The sequence below is a fragment of the Lepisosteus oculatus genome, unplaced genomic scaffold (genome assembly GCF_040954835.1).
Source record: "Lepisosteus oculatus isolate fLepOcu1 unplaced genomic scaffold, fLepOcu1.hap2 HAP2_SCAFFOLD_58, whole genome shotgun sequence".
Classification (NCBI taxonomy): Eukaryota; Metazoa; Chordata; class Actinopteri; order Semionotiformes; family Lepisosteidae; genus Lepisosteus; species Lepisosteus oculatus.
The window spans coordinates 234,036-249,838 of NW_027168128.1; the positions used below are offsets into that span (position 1 = coordinate 234,036).

Below are 15,803 nucleotides of genomic sequence, written 5' to 3' on the forward strand. Positions count from 1 at the left end.
GGACGTTAAAGTGCTAGAGGTGTAAAAAAATACAAAAATGCACATGAGCAGAAAGTTTTAGAAATGGAGCACACAGAAAAAAAGCCATGCCTATAGTGCAGAAGAGGGATGCAGGAACACTTGCTTAGATATACAAAAAAATCACAAAAAGGTGTATGTTACAAAAGAACATGCAAACATGTTCATCATGTACATCAATTTCCCTTCGCGATCAATAAAGTCTTATCTATAAACATGAAACAGAGTGAGGAATCAGAAAATTAGCATGCATAAAAAACAGCAATTCTGTCAATGAGCCCTAAATGAATTAATAGCAACCATGGTTTCATGGAGGGCTTCTCAGATAGTTGGGCATTCAGGTAGATTGCAGGTGAAAGGATTTGTAAACATACTTTGTTAAAGCAAGTCAGTTTTTTCCGCAACACATAAAATACATTTTTCCAAGAAAGTTTAGCCTTTGTCACTAATGAAACCACTAAATAAAGACAAAAATATAGAAATCATAAGATTTTTTTTATTCAATGTTGGTAGCAGGATGAACTGTGCTAAGTGTATATATCACTCCAAGAAATATAATGAACATAAATATATTTTGCCAATCTTTTCATAGTAATCCAAACAACTCAGGGAGTGTCCAAGGAGGCAACAGAACTTCAGTTGTGTTTGGTAAAATACACACTTTGAAACATACTGTAACACTTAGTTAACATGTCTGGTTTAGTTGAAGAATCGGCTAAGGTAAGTTTCAGGGTTTAATGGTGGGATGGCACCTGTGCTTTTTTCCCCCAACCGCTAGAATATGATTCGCACCAAACCCAAAAGAAATACTGCACAGTTCAGGAACTTCATCAACCTAGCAACTGTAAAATAAGCTTACAAACAACTGAATTGAAATGCCAAAAAGTTCAGAGAAAGGCACAAACTATGTTTACTTGGGGTTTCCAAAATTAAAGCTAACTAAAACTGTAATGATAAACAATCATGCTGCCAATGGACAGAGAAATATCATGTTTTTTGAATAATGTATTATTTGTTACATAGGAACCCAGTATAAGGGAATCCCTTGCGATCCTGTCTGCAGAGATAAAGGTAAGTATTTTTTTCTCTTTAGCTCTGTCACTCCAAGAAATATAATGAACATAAATATATTTGCCAATCTTTTCATAGTAATCAAAACAACTCTGCGTGCATCTGACATTTGTAATATTTATCTACCACAGTATAACTCTTCTGGCAAGGCGATTGGTATTGTACCTTGAAAGAAAACTGATTGGAAATCTCATGTACTCTATGGTTTCTATTGATGTCAAGTGGCAAATGTTGACTGGTGATGTTATGTGAATCTTAGGAAATGGTCATTTTTCAATCGAGTCTATGTTTCTCAGAATTTGAGACAGAGAGGTCAATCTCTGCAATCCGAGCTGAGGGTATTTCTTGGAATGGAAAGGTAAGAGCAACGTGTTCTTTCATATTCTCTTAGGACTCTTCGCCAGATTTTACGATGAAAAATGTAAATAATAATAACAAACATTATTTGATATAGTGCCTTGAAAGGTGGCTTCTTTACAGAATGACAGAACCAACTACAATAAATAATACACAAGATATGCATGATGACAATACACAGTTAGAGGAGACAGTAGATGGTCATTGTCAGTGTATTCTGAAGGTAGTTTTCCAATTTTTGGAACAGGGTAAAAGAGGCCACCTCTACTAGAATCTTTGTCCTAACCAAAAATGTAACAAAGTATAATAATAATATTAAAAATAATAATAATAAACTTTATCTATAGAGCACCTTTCATACAAATAGTGCTTTGGTGCTTTAAAAACCAAGCGTAAAAATAAAATATTAAAATTGAGAGATATACTTTCAGTTGTAAAGGAAAATACAGCAATACAGTAAAGCAACATACATGTCAATTAAATAAATACAAATTAGGAAAGTCGTAATAAAATAAGAACAATTAAAGAGAACTAAAAAAAGAAACAGAAATAGAAAGAACAAAGAACCACTTTAACTAAAAGCAACATTTTCAAATGTTTTTTAAAACAATGTACCGAGCTTGACTGCCTAATAAAAAGTGGAAGTGAGTTTCATAATTTGGAAGCATAAAAACAAAAAGCAGCCTCTCCACTCTTTCTGCATTTCACATGTGGTATTTGCAGTAGGCCAGTATGTGCAGATCTCAGGTCACGTATAGGAATATATGAAGACAGACATTCAGTAAGGTACAGACGTGCTAGGTCGCTTAAAGCTTTAAAAACAAGTAAAAGAACTTTCAAATTTATCCTAGATAATACAGGTGACCAGTGAAGTTTTTTCAAAACAGGAATGATATTCTCTTTCTTGTATTTGTTAGGATCTGTGCTACTGCATTTCGAACAAGTAGTAAGGGATTTATTGTTTTCTTGGGAAGCCCACAAAACAGAGCATTATAATCATATCCACATCAATGTGAGCAATGGAGAAGTCAAATTAACGTGTCTAAATATCATCTAGTTCTATCCCAGGGAAGAGGGCTGTTGCCTACACAGACGACAAGACACAAAACGCTCAACTGTGCAAAACACGCATAAGGACATCAGTCAGGAGGAACAAGGTAAAGTGTTTTTTCTTCTTCACCATGGTCATGTAGTTTCACTCCAAGCACTGTCATATGAAATAACTGTGGAAACGACCTCCCCGACATTTTGGGTTGTTGCATTTTGCTTCAATGAATTTTAACCTTTTCTTTTAGACATTAAGAGGAAGGACACATTCACCCTTGGTAGAGATTCAGTTGTTCTATGAGATGTCAAGGTGAGAATTAACCACTTCAGGGATAAGTCAATCCACATAACTGAAAAAGGGGATTTTTCTAGTTATAAAGTACAATAATCATCATTACATGATCTAAGACTACTGAAGTATAAGCTGTGTCCCTGACTGATTAATTAGCAAATTCATCTTTGTAGAGTGCAGCTACTATCTATTCACTGGCATTTCCTTAAAACAACTGTATTCCCACATTCTGAATATGGAGTGAGATCATGTAGAGAATGTTGGACTTGTAATAACTAATTGAAGGATAATAACAATCAACGAAAGTGCTTAAAAGTATCAACAAATGCCTTCAAAGTACTTGACACGGACTTTGCTTTCAAAAGTGAAACATAATTAATGCTTACGTAAGATTTCTCTTGACTTCTCAGGAGTATACTAACTCCAAGGACAAGTAACATCACAAACCATTATTTAAGTGCTGATGTTGGAGCTGCAATACTACTACCAAGACAAAAAATGATACAGGTAACACTGCTTTCAGATTTCTAAGAATTGCTAAAATAGTATGTTTACAGAGCATTCAGAGTTGAGAATATGACAAGTTCCTACCATCTCAAACACTGCCAATCTAGAACAAAAAGAAAGTACTTGAACGCCTGCAGTAATCGAACACAAACCAGAACATATCAGTGCATGACAAGGAAAGGTAGTCACAAAATGATTCTACCCTTTCAAGTCCCAAAAAGGACCGAGGAACTTACCGGAGGCGATACCTGGATTTCAAACAGAGTACAATGTAGCCACTGTAGGGGAGAAGATCACAGAGAGCTCTTCTCAGATTGCTCAGAGTCAGCCCCAGCACCCTGTCCTGACTGAAGCAGACAAAGTGGTCAAACAGGTAGGTAGAAATGAGTAAGGAACAGAGAGTATGGTTATTCTTGCATTGTTTTGTTCGTCTGTCAAAGAAAAGAGTGCTTCTGACTTTTGTCAATGTTCATCTTTATTTTAGGAGAAAAACAAACGGTGGTATCACACTTTGCTCAAGTGTATGATACCATGTGTGTACAGCAGACATCACCAAAGGAACAGGAGACACCTGAGTAGAGAACAAGAATATGAAAAGACTGATGAAAAAAAGCACCAGGAGAAATCCATTGAATATGCATAATCTCGTCCAGTATTTCAATGAAAAGTTTCAGTGTTGTTTTTAGTGTCGTCGTATTGCATACATTTAAAACAATGTGTCTTGTTTAATGAACAATTTGATTCACTTTAGTAAAAAGTGTTGTTTACTGTAGTCCTAGCATGGATGCAATTGTTAGAAAAAACTTGAATGAAAAACTGAATGTTTCATACAACATGGGTTTGTGTTAACCCACACACCTAAGTGAAATGTTTGATTACGTTTACAAGACATAACACATAGTTCAGTTGAGTGTGAAAGGGAACAACAGAGAAAGTCACAAACAAAACATTTGTGAAGGACTTGATGAATGTTTTTTCTTTAGAAATGACAAAAAATAAAGAATTTTTCAACAAGATGTCTTTCTATAGCGAGTTTCATTTGAGATAGACTTTTCTTAGAAGTGCAAGAGTGGTATTCCCTACAACTTATTCCCCAATTTGATCATTCTCAGAAATTAGGAGACGGAAACCACACCTACTGTAATATTAGACCTTGTAACAAGGCAACTAGGTTTCAATGGCTTAAAAGGTGCAGAAAGAGGCTCATGTATAATGACCTCCAGTGTCCCACAGGTTTTCCCATAGGTTTGTTGCGCCAGTGCCAGAGTTTCATGCAAATAATTGAGGACCTCTTTCTCACACCACATATGTTATACTTTCAATGGGAAAAAAGGAAATATTACAATTGTATACATTTTCACCCACATGTTAATATTTGGTAGAAGCCCTTTTCACAGCAATTTCAGCTGTGAGTCTGTTGGTATAGGGCTCCACCACCTCTGCACCAACAAGATTTGATAATATTTGAGAATTTGAGAAGTCTGTCTGGTAAGGTAAGTTTCAGGAAGAGCACTTGTTAATATTTGGTAGAAGCCCTAAAAACAACTAAAAAACACCTAACAACGGGTGCAGGACTGAATTAGGCCACTACCCACTATTGATAAACATACATAAAACAATATTAAAGTACTGGCTTTAATATTAGCCAGACACAGCTGGATGAGCTCTACCAGCCAGGACAGGAGGCTCTACTGTACACAGAGAGGGGTGGGAGGGGAGAACAAGCTGCCCAGCCCTGTGGAATGCTACAGAACCCTAAACACAGTACACACTAGCTGAATATTTAACCAAGATCTCCAGACACAGCTGGATGAGCTCCACCAGTCAGGACAGGCTAATAAGATACACTCCACAGACATTCACAACAGTGACATATCATAAACACTTGAATAACTTATCTAGTCTCTCGAAACAAAATTTCAAGAAAAAACACATTGCCCAATGTTAGAAAGCATCTTGCATTATATTGCTTGAAAAATAATTTTATTTCGAAGGGATTATAGATCGTGAATTCTTCGAGGAAGTCGTGGTCACACAGCATGCCGCCCCATATATCAGGGAGCACATTGGATCAATGCACCATCTCTTTCAAGACAACGATCCGAAACACAAAGCAGCAAGGGTGAGTGTAACGATGCTCTGTAGAGGTGAAAAGGATCCGATGCAGATGCAGGAGTCGCAGGGAGGTAAGTAAACGTACCGAGCAAATCCAGGAGCTGAGCCGTAGTCCGAAGGCGAAGGTAAGTCGAAATCCGGTAAAGGCACTGGTGGCGAACAATCCAAAACGTGAGACAGAATCGTAGTCGAAAGGAGAGCTTCAGGGTCAAATCCAAAACGGGCAATGATAGCAAACAATCCAAAGGGCGAGACGCGATCCGAAGTCCGAAGGCAAAAGGTGCAGGCAGAATTCCAGGAAGGCAAAAGAGGGGTGAGAACGCTAGGCTGAGCAACAAGAAGAGAACCCAATACCGAGCAACGGGAATCAGGTGCGAATGGTATAAATAACCCGGCGTGCCGCACGGTAGAGCAATTGCAGGTGTGTTAACTCGTGCGGCGGCGCTTGTTAGTAGTAATCCGCTGCTGGTGCTGATTGGCTCGCTTACGTGTTGATCTCCGCTGGCTGGTGGTCGTGACAGTGAGGCTTATAGAAGAACGAGTTAACTGGATGAAAACTCCAGCCGAATCTCCAGATTTAAATCCAATAGAGATGGTATGGCATTCGCTGAAAGACAATGTTTGGAAAACTGCTAAACCCAGCACAAAGCAAGAACTGATACTGATACAATCTCTGTTCATACTGACACTGTATGTGTAGGGCTGTTTCACCACTCCTCCTTTTTTGTTGCATACAGCAGTACTTCTTATGGTAGTACTTAAGTACAGTACAGTAGGTACTTACATTAGTACTTCTCGCGTTAAGAAAGTTAGGTTTTAGCATAAACTATTAGTAATAAATAATATTAAACTTAGCACTGTAATAAATTATGCTAATATTAAATTCGATTCTGTTCTGAGAATGTAGGGGGAAGGAAAAATGCCAGTGGTCTTTTCACTGATGAACTTGTGCCTGATGAACACCACTGCGTCACACCACACAGCTGGCAGCGCACCTCACCGTTCCAGGCCACCAATGCGTCACCCAGCTACCGGCGAAACTCACCCTGCCCGGCCATAACTGCATCACACCAAACAGCTACCAGCGCACCTCACCGTGCTAGGCCACCACTGCGTCACACAGATGCCAGCACACCTCACCGTGCCAGGCCACCACTGCGTCACACAACTCCCAGCGCACCTCACCGTGCCCGGCCACCACTGCGTCACACCACACAGTTCCCAGCGCACCTCACCGTGCTAGGCCACCACTGCGTCACACAGCTGCCATCGCACCTCACCGTGCCAGACAACCACTGCGTCACACAGCTGCCAGCGCTCCTCACCGTGCCCGGCCACCACTGCGTCACACCACACAGCTGCCAGCGCACCTCACCGTGCCCGGCCACCACTGCGTCACACCACACAGCTGCCAGCGCACCTCACCGTGCTGGGCCACCACTGCGTCACACAGCTCCCAGCGCACCTCACCGTGTCAGGCCACCACTGCATCAAACCACACAGCTGCCATCGCACCTCACCGTGCCAGACAACCACTGCATCATACAGCTGCCAGCGCACCTAACCGTGTCAGGCCACCACTGCGTCACACAACTCCCAGCGCACCTCAACGTGCCAGGCCACCACTGCGTCATACCACACACCTGCCAGCTCACCTCACTGTGCCCTGCTACCACTGCATCACACAGCTGCCAGCGCACCTCACCGTGCCAGGCCACAGCTGCATCACACAGCTACCAGCGCACTATACCGTGCCAGGCCACCACTGCGTCAGAACACACAGCTGCCAGCACACTGCACCGTGTTGTGCACACTAGTCAGGCCTATTGACCTTTCACAGTCTTGCTTTGTTGTGTGAAACTTTTGTGGCACATTGTGTGACACATTTTTAGATATTCAGATCCTAATTAATATCATTATTCATGTCTTTAGATACGTGATTCCATACTATATTCCCTATTACAAAACCAATAATTCCGGTCCTAAAATCTGATTGGCTGAAACACATTCGAAGGAGTGCTATATTCTCTAATATACGCACACACCGGAATTTTGACTTCACTGTTTGATAAAGAAATCTTTAAGACTACGTCTTAGCGTAGATAAAAAACCTTGGATTCTCATGTATCTTTTGCTGCTGTCTGTTGCATTCTTGAGGATACTTGTGATATTTTGAGCTCTCGTTGAATGATAAGTGTCGCAGTGTAAATCATTTGCGTTGTTAGAAATTATGAAATGCTCTGTTAAAAGCAAGGAAGTTTTTATGTCTGTTATGGTAAAAGAAAATTCCTCACGAACTAGGGATTGGACAGTTTTTCAGTGCTTGTAGAATTGATGGAAATGTTCAAATAAATGTGCTGAAGAAATAAAAAAAGTAGTTTATTCCTTTATCATATTGGCTAGCTAGTGTCCTCTCTTTGCTAGTTACTCGTGGCTGTGTTTCTGCGTTGCGCAGCAACAAGGGACTATATTCTCAGGCGGAGGAACGTAAAAAGCTTAATTTTTGTGTTAAATAATTTTTTTAAATTAAAATTTATTCTATACTGCAATCGCATATTTGGGGACTGTTTTTGAAAATTTTGATGCTTAAAATGTTTAGGGAGAAATGGAAAACTGCTGTGTATTTTTTCTTTAATGTACCGAGACCAGCCATATACAGTTTACATAATATGTTTATGTTCCAAAATTAATATTGTTTATGGCCTTCACATGCGTTATGCTCCTATTCTTTTTATGCTCAGCTACTAAAATTTCCCTACAGTGGTACAATTCCGTATAAATACTCAATACTAAGCGGATAAAAAAATTCACAGTAAAGACATTATATGATTAGATCCTTCCACGACCGACCAACGCACCACGAGTGCCCATCGGTCATTTTGGCCAGCCAATCACGTACCGCGGTAGGGCGTAGATGCCAGCGGTACGGGTTTGTACCGCGAACTCTGAATGGCTGCATCTGTATAAACAAACTCTACATGCATCTGACATTTCTACGTTTAATCTACTGGAATATATATTTTCTGGCAAGATGAATGGTATTATACCTTAAAATGTTTTGAAACAGTTAAAATTGTAAAAAAGTTTTTAAATCCCCCACCAAAAATTCAGACTTCAGGAAGAGCATCTGATTTCTTTCAATAAAGCAGAACAGTGCAAAAGCACAAAATACAAAATCTCCATACTTACAAACATGGAGAATGAAGACATGTAGACACATATACCTCTGACCAGCCTACCATCGAAGAGGTGAAAGATGAAACTTTTCCTTTATCGTCAACTCAGTGAATGTCTTTAAACTTTCGAAAACTGTAACAAAGAATAAGTTAAAAAACTTATTTTCATTGGACCCACAGAAAAGTCAAAGTTGTCCATAGAAATGCCCGTCTAAATCAGAAATCTACAGCACAAAGGCAGTGGCCTTTCGGGACATAAAAATGAAATCAGACTTTACTCAGACGAATTGCCCTTGGTCACGGACATCTTGCTATCAGTCACTACAAAGATGTTTTCTCTCGTGCCATGGCTTGCCTGACTTGCTTCTCCAGCTGGATGGCTTCTGGTCGCTGGTCAGGATCGACAGCCAGTATGTCCTGGAGCAGTGTCCTTAGCTCCGTGCTTATGGCTCTATTTACTTTCAGGGGGATGTGGAACTGCAGCCAGGGGTTCTCATGCAGGGCCTCTCCAACAGGCCCTGACAGACATATGCTCCTGTATCGGAAACACACTTTAGTTCAATTCTAAAATATTTCTCATAGGACTGAAGGAACCTTTGCCTGTTAAGAGTTAACAATTAGGTCCTCAAGTACTGTTTTACGGTTTTCTACACTCCTGGCTGGCCAAGGTCTCTTTAAGGTCTCTAAAGTGGAGGTGTAACTCATGTATCCTACATGTGATTTAGCAACATGAAAGGGAATAGCTTCTTATCGGATTATGGTCTTGGTTAACTGCCTAAGGCTGACCTAAGTGCCTAACTTTCTGACTTTCTTTATACCTTATATGTTAAGAAGCTTCTTCTGACCAATCAGAAATGTATGCTTTATGTATGAACATTTTGCTCATCAAAGTGAGTGAGAGACAAGGTTAACAGAAATTAGCCACGGCAGTAAATGACAGCATATTTTTGGGTTCTTAAATGGTCTCTACCTGGCACACCTGCAGTGCAAACTGACACACACTGTTTAGAGAAACATCTACTCTATTACTAATATTAATGAAACATTTCTTATTCTATGGAACAAAAACAAACAGTAAAACTAAAACACAGATCTCTTTGCTTCCTATTTCATGAACCAGATGACTGAATGACCAAGCCTAACTAGTAGCCAGAACCCCAGTTAACCCTCCGTAACACAAAGTTTAACCACACGACAGGAACTCTTTCAAACTGAGTGAAAATCATAAATGGATCCATAACTTTACATCAATTTACTATGTTGTGCCAATACCTGCATTTACATTTAGAACGAATGATGTCATAGAACCAGCATCACACCAGTTCCAGGTGTCTCCAAGGAGACAACAGAACTTCAGTTGTGTTTGCTAAAATACACACTTTGAAACATACTGTAACACTTAGTTAACATGTCTGGTTTAGTTGAAGAATCGGCTAAGGTAAGTTTCAGGGTTTAATGGTGGGATGGCACCTGTGCTTTTTTCCCCCAACCGCTAGAATATGATTCGCACCAAACCCAAAAGAAATACTGCACAGTTCAGGAACTTCATCAACCTAGCAACTGTAAAATAAGCTTACAAACAACTGAATTGAAATACCAAAAAGTTCAGAGAAAGGCACGAACTATGTTTACTTGGAGTTTACAAAATTAAAGCTAACTAAAACTGTAATGATAAACAATCATGCTGCCAATGGACAGAGAAATATCATGTTTTTTGAATAATGTATTATTTGTTATATAGGAACCCAGTATAAGGGAATCCCTTGCAATCCTGTCTGCAGAGATAAAGGTAAGTATTTTTTTTCTCTTTAGCTCTGTCACTCCAAGAAATATAATGAACATAAATATATTTGCCAATCTTTTCATAGTAATCCAAACAACTCTGCGTGTATCTGACATTTGTAATATTTATCTACCGCAGTATAACTCTTCTGGCAAGGCGATTGCTATTGTACCTTGAAAGAAAGCTGATTGGAAATGTCATGTACTCTATGGTTTCTATTGATGTCAAGTGGCAAATGTTGACTGGTGATGTTATGTGAATCTTAGGAAATGGTCATTTTTCAATCGAGTCTATGTTTCTCAGAATTTGAGACAGAGAGGTCAATCTCTGCAATCTGAGCTGAGGGCATTTCTTGGAATGGAAAGGTAAGAGCAACGTGTTCTTTGATATTCTCTTAAGACTCTTCGCCAGATTTTACGATGAAAAATGTAAATAATAATAACAAACATTATTTTATATAGTGCCTTGAAAGGTGGCTTCTTTACACAATGACAAAACCAACTACAATAAATAATACACAAGATATGCATGATGACAATACACAGTTAGAGGAGACAGTAGATGGTCATTGTCAGTGTATTCTGAAGGTAGTTTTCCAATTTTTGGAACAGGGTAAAAGAGGCCACCTCTACTAGAATCTTTGTCCTAACCAAAAATGTAACAAAGTATAATAATAATATTAAAAATAATAATAATAAACTTTATCTATAGAGCACCTTTCATACAAATAGTGCTTTGATGCTTTAAAAACCAAGCGTAAAAATAAAATATTAAAATTGAGAGATATACTTTCAGTTGTAAAGGAAAATACAGCAATACAGTAAAGCAACATACATGTCAATTAAATAAATACAAATTAGGAAAGTCGTAATAAAATAAGAACAATTAAAGAGAACTAAAAAAAGAAACAGAAATAGAAAGAACAAAGAACCACTTTAACTAAAAGCAACATTTTCAAATGTTTTTTAAAACAATGTACCGAGCTTGACTGCCTAATAAAAAGTGGAAGTGAGTTTCATAATTTGGAAGCATAAAAACAAAAAGCAGCCTCTCCACTCTTTCTGCATTTCACATGTGGTATTTGCAGTAACATATGAAGACAGACATTCAGTAAGGTACAGACGTGCTAGGTCGCTTAAAGCTTTAAAAACAAGTAAAAAAAACTTTCAAATGTATCCTAGATAATACAGGTGACCAGTGAAGTTTTTTCAAAACAGGAATGATATTCTCTTTCTTGTATTTGTTAGGATCTGTGCTACTGCATTTCAAACAAGTAGTAAGGGATTTATTGTTTTCTTGGGAAGCCCACAAAACAGAGCATTATAATCATATCCACATCAATGTGAGCAATGGAGAAGTCAAATTAACGTGTCTAAATATCATCTAGTTCTATCCCAGGGAAGAGGGCTGTTGCCTACACAGACGACAAGACACAAAACGCTCAACTGTGCAAAACACGCATAAGGACATCAGTCAGGAGGAACAAGGTAAAGTGTTTTTACTTCTTCACCATGGTCATGTAGTTTTACTCCAAGCACTGTCATATGAAATAACTGTGGAAACGACCTCCCCAACATTTTGGGTTGTTGCATTTTGCTTCAATGAATTTTAACCTTTTCTTTTAGACATTAAGAGGAAGGACACATTCACCCTTGGTAGAGATTCAGTTGTTCTACGAGATGTCAAGGTGAGAATTAACCACTTCAGGGATAAGTCAATCCACATAACTGAAAAAGGGGCAATGAACAGGATATGGGGATTTTGCTAGTTATAAAGTACAATAATCATCATTACATGATCTAAGACTACTGAAGTATAAGCTGTGTCCCTGACTGATTAATTAGCAAATTCATCTTTGTAGAGTGCAGCTACTATCTATTCAGTGGCATTTCCTTAAAACAACTGTATTCCCACATTCTGAATATGGAGTGAGATCATGTAAGAATGTTGGACTTGTAATAACTAATTGAAGGATAATAATAATCAACGAAAGTGCTTACAAGTATCAACAAATGCCTTCAAAGTACTTGACACGTACTTTGCTTTCAAAAGTGAAACATAATTAATGCTTACGTAAGATTTCTCTTGACTTCTCAGGAGTATACTAACTCCAAGGACAAGTAACATCAAAAACCATTATTTAAGTGCTGATGTTGGAGCTGCAATACTACTACCAAGACAAAAAATGATACAGGTAATACTGCTATCAGAACTCTAAGAATTGCTAAAATAGTATGCTTACAGAGCATTCAGAGTCTCATAGAGAAAATAAGTTGAGAATATGACAAGTTCCTACCATCTCAAACACTGCCAATCTAGAACAAAAAGAAAATACTTGAACGCCTGCAGTAATCGAACACAAACCAGAACATATCAGTGCATGACAATGAAATGTAGTCACAAAATGATTCTACCCTTTCAAGTCCCAAAAAGGACCGAGGAACTTACCGGAGGCGATACCTGGATTTCAAACAGAGTACAATGTAGCCAATGTAGGGGAGAAGATCACAGAGAGCTCTTCTCAGATTGCTCAGAGTCAGCCCCAGCACCCTGTCCTGACTGAAGCAGACAAAGTGGTCAAACAGGTAGGTAGAAATGAGTAAGGAACAGAGTATGGTTATTCTTGCATTGTTTTGTTCGTCTGTCAAAGAAAAGAGTGCTTCTGACTTTTGTCAATGTTCATCTTTATTTTAGGAGAAGAACAAACGGTGGTATCACACTTTGCTCAAGTGTATGATGCCATGTGTGTACAGCAGACATCACCAAAGGAACAGGAGACACCTGAGTAGAGAACAAGAATATGAAAAGACTGATGAAAAAAAGCACCAGGAGAAATCCATTGAATATGCACAATCTCGTCCAGTATTTCAATGAAAAGTTTCAGTGTTGTTTTTAGTGTCGTCGTATTGCATACATTTAAAACAATGTGTCTTGTTTAATGAACAATTTCATTTACTTTAGTAAAAAGTGTTGTTTACTGTAGTCCTAGCATGGATGCAATTGTTAGAAAAAACATGAATGAAAAACTGAATGTTTCATACAATATGGGTTTGTGTTAACCCACACACCTAAGTGAAATGTTTGATTACGTTTACAAGACATAACACATAGTTCAGCTGAGTGTGAAAGGGAACAACAGAGAAAGTCACAAACAAAACATTTGTGAAGGACTTGATGAATGTTTTTTCTTTAGCAATTACAAAAAATAAAGAATTTTTCAACAAGATGTCTTTCTATAGCGAGTTTCATTTGAGATAGTCTTTTCTTAGAAGTGCAAGAGTGGTATTCCCTACAACTTATTCCCCAATTTGATCATTCTCAGAAATTAGGAGACAGAAACCACACCTACTGTAATATTAGACCTTTTAACAAGGCAACTAGGTTTCAATGGCTTAAAAGGTGCATAAAGAGGCTCATGTATAATGACCTCCAGTGTCCCACAGGTTTCCCAAATCATTTCTTAAAGTATGGAAAAAGAGGAAATAAAGTGTCTACAGAAAGCGTATACCCCCTTGAACTTTGTTCAGTTAGTTGCGCCAGTGCCTGAGTTTTATGCACTTAAATGAGGACCTCTTTCTCACACCACATATGTTATACTTTCAATGGGAAAAAAGGAAATATTAGAATTGTATACATTTTAAAGCCATGTGTTCATATTTGGTAGAAGCCCTAACAACACCTAAAAAACACCTAACAACGGGTGCAGGACCGAATTAGGGCAGTACCCACTATTGATAAACATACATAAAACAATATTAAAGTACTGGCTTTAATATTAGCCAGACACAGCTGGATGAGCTCTACCAGCCAGGACAGGAGGCTCTACTGTACACAGAGAGGGGAGGGAGGGGGGAACAAGCTGCCCAGCCGTGTGGAATGCTACAGAACCCTAAACAGACAAAACATACTACCCGAATATTTGACCAAGATATCGAGACACAGCTGGATGAGCTCCACCAGTCAGGACAGGCTAATAAGATACACTCCACAGACATTCACAACAGCGACATATCATAAACACTTGAATTACTTATCTAGTCTCTCAAAACAAAATTTCGAGAAAAAACACATTGCCCAACGTTAGAAAGCACCTTGCATTACATTGCTTGAAAAACAATTTTATTTCGAAGGAATTATGGATCGGGAATTCTTCGAGGAAGTCGTGGTCACACATCATGCCGCCCCAAATATCAGGGAGCACATTGGATCAAGGCACCGTCTCTTTCAGGACAACGATCCGAAACACAAAGCAGCAAGGGCGAGGCTTACAGAAGATCGAGTGAACTGGGTGAAAACTCCAGCCGAATCTCCAGATTTAAATCCAATAGAGATGGTATGGCATTCGCTGAAAGACTATGTTTGGAAAACTGCTAAACCCAGCACAAAGCAAGAACTGATACTGATACAATGTCTGTTGATACTGATACTGTATGATTAGGGCTGTTTCACCACTCCTTTTTTTTTGTTACATGCAGCAGTACTTCTTATGGTAGTACTTAAGTACAGTACAGTAGGTACTTACATTAGTACTTCTCGCGTTAAAAAAGTTAGGTGTTAGCATAAACTATTAGTAATAAATAATATTAAACTTAGCACTGTAATAAATTATGCTAATATTAAATTCGATTCTGCTCTGAGAATGTAGGGGGAAGGAAAAATGCCAGTGGTCTTTTCACTGATGAACTTGTGCCTGATGAACACCACTGCGTCACACCACACAGCTGCGAGTGCACCTCACTGTGCCCGGCCACCACTGCATCACACAACTGCCAGCGCACCTCACCGTACCAGGCCACCACTGCGTCACACAGCTGCAAGCACACCTCACCGTGCCAGGCCACCACTGCGTCACACCACACAGCTGGCAGCGCACCTCACCGTTCCAGGCCACCAATGCGTCACCCAGCTACCAGCGAAACTCACCCTGCCCGGCCACAACTGCATCACACCACACAGCTGCAAGTGCAACTCACCGTACCCGGCCACCTCTTCATCATATAGCTGCCAGCGCACCTGACCATGCAAGGCCACCACTGCGTCACACAGATGCCAGCGCACCTCACCGTGCCCGGCCACCACTGCGTCACACCACACAGATACCAGCGCACCTCACAGTGCTAGACCACCACTGCGTCACACAGCTGCCATCGCACCTCACCATGCCAGATAACCACTGCGTCACACAACACAGCTGCAAGCGTACTTCACCGTGCCAGGCCACCACTGCGTCACACAGCTGCCAGCGCACCTCACCATACCAGGCCACCACTGCGTCACACCACACAGCTGCCAGCGCACCTCAAAGTACCCGGCCACCAATGCGTCACACCACACAGCTGCCAGCGCACCTCACCGTGCCAAGCCACTACTGCGTCACACAGCTGCCAGCACACCTCACCGTACCAGACCACAGCTGCGTCACACATCTACCAGCGCA

General features: G+C 39.8%; 3 long non-coding RNA genes across 3 annotated transcripts; all 3 read left to right on the top strand.

The window, feature by feature from the left end:
* The first annotated feature begins 2,755 nt into the window (after positions 1-2,755).
* On the top strand, positions 2,756-3,955 carry LOC138231377 (uncharacterized). The gene is made up of 4 exons (XR_011186636.1): positions 2,756-2,803; positions 3,196-3,292; positions 3,504-3,665; positions 3,777-3,955. It is a non-coding gene; the product is annotated as an uncharacterized lncRNA (long non-coding RNA).
* A 6,020-nt stretch (positions 3,956-9,975) lies between these two features.
* Positions 9,976-11,839, top strand: LOC138231369 (uncharacterized). Its single transcript, XR_011186631.1, has 4 exons — positions 9,976-10,021; positions 10,325-10,372; positions 10,670-10,731; positions 11,754-11,839. It is a non-coding gene; the product is annotated as an uncharacterized lncRNA (long non-coding RNA).
* Positions 11,840-12,477: 638 nt separating this feature from the next.
* LOC138231368 (uncharacterized) lies at positions 12,478-13,449 on the top strand. Its single transcript, XR_011186630.1, has 3 exons — positions 12,478-12,560; positions 12,790-12,951; positions 13,061-13,449. It is a non-coding gene; the product is annotated as an uncharacterized lncRNA (long non-coding RNA).
* Positions 13,450-15,803: the final 2,354 nt, after the last annotated feature.